The sequence below is a fragment of the Triticum aestivum genome, chromosome 6B (genome assembly GCF_018294505.1).
Source record: "Triticum aestivum cultivar Chinese Spring chromosome 6B, IWGSC CS RefSeq v2.1, whole genome shotgun sequence".
NCBI classification, from domain to species: domain Eukaryota; kingdom Viridiplantae; phylum Streptophyta; class Magnoliopsida; order Poales; family Poaceae; genus Triticum; species Triticum aestivum.
Window position 1 is genome coordinate 405,861,578 of NC_057810.1, and position 6,000 is coordinate 405,867,577.

The following is a 6,000-nucleotide window of genomic DNA, read 5'->3' on the forward strand; positions in this document are numbered from 1 at the left end:
AATGCATGCTTAATTCATTTGACTCCTTAACTTTTCCTATGAACTTCATCACAAGACTGTCTTTGTAGTTTATACGAGGCCACAATATTTAAGTGCTTTCTCAGATTATTTCAACTGCTTAGATGCCTAGACAACTTAAATATAGTGGTGGTACACTGCCTTTCATCTTACCATTTTAATTTGTTTTCGACTGATGCTGCTTCGAACAATTTAAATATAGCGTGCCATGCTTCGTATGTCGTCTACCACATAAGCTTACTGACTAGATCATGTGATAACTATTTCTTACTTATGTCTAGCGGAAACCTTTCAGGATGTCGTTCACACTAGGACACATTGTACAACCCCAGAATCTATTTGTGGAAGGAGTGCGCCAACCATGTTACCAAATGGTAGCAGTTCAGAGGCAAGACGCTGGAGAGCAGTCTGAGCACAGATATTATAGTTCTTGAGGCTCTACTAGAGGTAGAAAGAGATGGTGTGGCTGCCATGAATGAGGTAGTCCTGATCTTGAGGCTGGAAACCGTGCAATTAGCTACACGCATTATGCAAGCAACCCAAGAATTGGAGGAAGTAAGAATGTTGCATTTGAAGACAGAGGGGGTCCTGCTGCTTCTGCTATCTGAAGCCCGGGGTAATCCCAATTCTTCTTTAGACTCCAGTTGAAATTGTCATTAGATTAGTATACTTGCATGTTATGTCATGTCTCTGAATGTTTTATGTTGTAAAACCCCCTTTGTTGTCCATGTGATCTGAATTTTTTAGGTGAGGTAATCCTCAGTACTTGTATGATTGACACAGTTGAAATGTTTTTTGAGTGAGCATATTGTATTGGATGAAATAACTCTTTGACTCAAAGTGTATCCAACCTACTGAATTCGAAGATCACGACATTTTTAAATCATATTCATATATAAAGGTGGAATAAATCTTTGTCGTGGTTTTGATGAATAAATAACGAAAGGTAGAATGATGTATGGATATTCGTAATGGAATACAAATTGGATTTGAATTTAGTTGGCAGGGCCCAGGGTAAATGTGAATGCTAATTCTCCCAAATTTCGAACGAAGTGGAAAAACACGCACTATCATTTGTCGTCTACCCGAAGCCAGTGTTTGTGATCTAGAAATTACTGTCTACCCTTGACACTTCACATCCTAATCGACCCGATTTCCACTGCTGTCGGTAGGGGTAGACTAGTAACTTCAATCAGACGTGACATGACCACCTGTCTCCCCATCCAGACATGGTGGGCGGCAAACATGGGCGGCAAACACACATTTGATTCAAACTCATCCGACAGACCTCTGTCTCTCCCTCAATTTTCTCATTCATACACGTGGGTGGCAAAATAAACTTGACTCAGTAGAAAACAATGTAGGTAAATATTTTTAATAGGGGCAGGTTTGTAACTTCACTCGGACATGACACAACCGCCATACCTGTCAGCCCATTCATACACCGTGGGCGCCAACCGTGGGTGCCAAATTACCCTCTCCTCGCTCGAAATCGCTATCGGCAAATATTGGGGAGATGCGAGATTACCGTCCTATCCCCAATTAATGAGATGTCTGAAATTTTGAACGGGGGCTAAGTTCGTAACTTTCCCACATTTTAGACAAGCGTGTCCCAAAGTTTGAGATCCCCTCGCCCTCCCCCTCCCCCATTCATGCACCGTCGGTGCCACAACAACCTCCCCACTCCGGCCAGCCTCCTCCGTCCGCCACCCCATCCTCCACCTTACTGGAGCCGCTACCCCTACCCCGTCGTCCACTACAAGAGATAGATGTCTCTCATCCATGGTGCCCGACCAGGATCCTTTCATCGCGTCCTCTCGCTTCATCGGCGCTGTTGTCCACCTTGCTGTTGCCGCTCCTACAACCGCTTCGTCCACGGCAACATGTCTTATCCCTTGTCTGCCGTCTCAAGTCTTCTTCCATGCCACCCACAGCCATCGCACCCGCATCACCCTCAATGTATCAGCAGGGGCCTACAGGGCGTCGCAAGAGAGGTGGTACTCTTTCATATCTGCTTAAGTTATTGATCTCACACGGAAAATAGATTATAACTTGTTTACTATACTTTTCTTGTCCATACTAAATCGTAGTGGCTAGTTGAAAGAAAACATTGGTTGCGAAGTAGCACTAAAAAAATACACTTCCGTGATGATACGTGTTTGTCACAGTAGGTCGCATTTTCTGTCATGCATGTACATCCATGACGATTTTATGACAGAATCAAGATAGTCATAGCAGTGTTGTCGTAGAAGTGTTCCATGACATTACCAAAATTATCATCACGGAAGTGTCCACTTCCATGACGACAAATCGCGCGTCATAGAAGTGCTTTCGTCAAGGGTGACCGGCACGTGGCATCCACCGTAACGGGATGCCGTTAACCGTCGTTAACCTATCGGGTCCGTTTTTTGGATCCGATAACCCGCTAACAGCCACGACCAATGCTGATTTTCCACGTGTAAAATTCTCATTGGTTGACGGATCCACGTGTCAGCTCCGCGTTGGAACAGGTGTCACTTAGCCAACGGTCGAGATGGGCCTATGATATGTTGACATGTGGACCGACCCATAAAGTATAAATGGGCCGGCCCAACCGAAGGCCCATAAGATTTAGCGGACCATAATGGGCTGGCCCAGCTAAAGGCCCACAAGATTTTGCAGACCATAATGGGCCAGCCCAGCTAAAGGCCCACAAAGCGGACCATAATGGTCCGGCCCAGCTAAAGGCCCACACGATTTTGCAGACCATAATGGGTCGGCCCAGCTAAAGGCCCACAAGATTTTGCGGACCACAATGGGCCGGCCCAACTAAAGGCCCACAAGATTCTGCAGACCATAATGGGCCGGCCCAGCTAAAGGCCCAAATTCTCTGTCAAATCGGCCTATCAACGGCCTATCGTAAACTTGTCATCAACGCGGCCCATGGTCACTTCTGGCCCGTTAATAGTCCGTTAAGTAATTGGGCCGAATTACGGCCCGGTGTATTTCCGGCCTGTTAAAGGTCCTGCTTCATTTGGGCCCATTTACAGGCCATCAAAACTTTCGGCCCATAAACGACCGTGAAGGATTTGGGTCATATTCGGCCATGTCTGACATTCGGCCTGTTAGAGGCCCACTATAGATTTGGGCCACTTTCGGCCTGTTGTCATTTTCGGCCTGTTAAAGCCGGACAAAAACAATGGGCCATATGTGGCCCAACGTCATATAAGGCCCATTAATGGCCCATATAAAAATGACGATAATCTAGCCCGACCGAAGTTCCGGCCTGTTAAAGGCCCGTGTATTAGGTCGGCGCATTTACGGCCCGTCCGAATTTCGGCATGTCAAAGATCCGCATCGTAAATGGGCCACCATTTCGGCCTGCTAAGACCAGTGGGATATTTGGCACAATCAGGGCCCAATCTCACTTTCGGTTTATTAAAGGCCCGTGTTTTTATGGGCTCGAGATATTTACACCTGTAAATGGCCTATTTTTATTGAGGGCCCAAATTATGTTTAGGCCTGTTAAAGGCCCACTATGGGCACAGGCCTACCAGAGAAATATGAAAGCTTATGCTGATTTAGGCCCAGATATTTTTAGTTGGCTACATGCCAATTCGGCCTGTTATCATTTTTAGCCCAATTGGAATGGGCCCGACGAATGTTGGCATGTTGGGCTCCTATGAAGCTTTCGGCCAAATACATTACTAAGATAAACCTACACTATACAAAAATCGCGTCGTAATTAGTGCAGCCTGTGGCAGCATCATAAATGTTGTATCACAACAAAATAAATTCCAACCATACAACAAAAGGCATGTTGGCATAAAGTTTACAGTCCTTCCAGATAAGAGCACCATCAGATGTATAGAAGCACAGATCATTTGACCTGAGTGCTAATGTTTCAGGCTGTAGAATCTGATGGAGCAGCACGATCTCCATCCTTTTCCGCCATTGCTCTTGAACAGCGAAGCGAATGTCTGATAGTCTGGTTTCAAAATCATTCATATCTTGACGACATTTGTCAACCACTATTCTTGTTTCCGAAATGACGTCCATTAGGGATTGGACTTGTGTCTGGAGCACAGATATATCACTCTGTCTAGCAGGAAGATTTTGTTCAGTAGGCGATTTGGACGAGGTTACCTTGACAACCAACCCAGAATTACGCTGGAAGGTGCTTTTTGCACTGTTAGTGGAGAGATACTGACGCACTTCACCAAGAGGTGACATTGTGCCTATGGTAGCCTCGTCACCTTCAAGTGATTGTGGCTGTTCAATCATTTGTTCCATAGCTTCCTGAAAGTTTGAACTTGTAAATTAGTGTACCAGATAAGTTACTAATGAGAAAAAAACAAACAAAGTAGGTTAAACGTTTATACATAACTTATTTTGGTGAACTACTGTAATACATTAGCATGTATTGTAGTGCCAACTACATAATAAAATCACTTTAGGAACATATGTCCATGTAGCATGCCTACTGTATTGTCTATTTCCTCACATTCGTTGACATCTAAGGATAAAGAGACATGGTTTAAAGTAGGATGAACATAGTATGACATCATTCATATCATGGGAAAACAGATATAAAACAAACATGCTATTTTATCATTGTGTGCGCACATGAACATAACAACAAGATTACAGATCAAGACCAAAAGAATATCCTTCATCTCTTTTAAACCATGTAAGGTGAAATGATACGTTAAGACAACTGTGTATAAAAGTGAATAGAGTAACTGACATTGGCTGCAAACCAAGTAGTTAAATGAACGCATCACAGTACCAATCAATTCAAGGCAGGAGGAGTAAGGACTTACAACAGCAGCTTGAACTGGTGTGCTCATGCCCTTCATCTTGCTGGTGTGCCAATCCTTGAAGATTTGCACTGCATTCGGTTCAGGTTCTTTTTGGCCCGCACGGGCTTTCCTCTATATTTGGAACAAGTCAATATAGATACGATAATATGCCACAAAAAAAGAAGGAAGTAGCAGCTATTTACAAGAGCCTCGCAGTGTGCAATATAGCTACGAGATCATGTTGTCTGTTGGAATTTCACTTTAGAACGGTTGGTTTTGTTCTTCAAACAGTTAGCGTAGAAGAAGATACACTTGTAAGGCACATACATAAATACAAGTTCAATATGTGGTTTGATCAAATACATATAGCCTACCTGATACTTTGGATCAGACCAGTGTTTAACGAGGGTTGTCTAGTCTTCATCTGTAATATATTCCACTAGACATGTTTGGGCGATTTCATTGTCAGCCTTGCCTTCAAAGTGAGATTTTCTAAGGTGGTACCGATACTGTCGCAGAGCAGACTGAAAAACATGAGTGCATGCTTGTTTAGTCGCATCATCTTTCGGATCCAGCTTGAACCTCATGTGTTGAAAAAAGAATGTGAGTCTTATTAGGAGGAAGCTAGAAAGTATGGGACAGACCAAGACAATATTACTAATTGCGATGAATAACATTACTTACGGATAAATGGTCAAGGAAGGTGTTAAACTGGGTATTGTCTTTCTCATTCCTGTACTGGTTCCACGTTGGGAGGATACATGCCTGACACCTAACGGCAACGGCTGCCTCTGATACTAACTTGGCTATCTCTGTAGCATCACGTGGCCTTTTTAAACCTGCCTCAAAATGGATCTCCATTCTTCCTCCTTTAGGTTTTGTTAATCTGTCAAGCATTATCCCTGATGTATGTTTCCGCTTGCGCTGTGGTGCTAGTTCAACAACGAATATGGAAAGTGTTAGTGTACATCAAACTGTGAGAGTACATATAAAGGAGCATGCAACTGCAACTTGACTCGGTCAGGTACCGTATTGGTGTTGATGCTCATGAGGTTCGTCTGATCTTCCCAAGTCCTGTTGTGTCAGTAGTGCTTTGGAAGTAGTGTTACGTGTGAAGGCAACTTGGGAACTGGCCAGTTCCGGAGCAAACGAATGATTAACTCGTTGAGATGCTGGTACAGTTGAAGCGGATGCTGCAGCT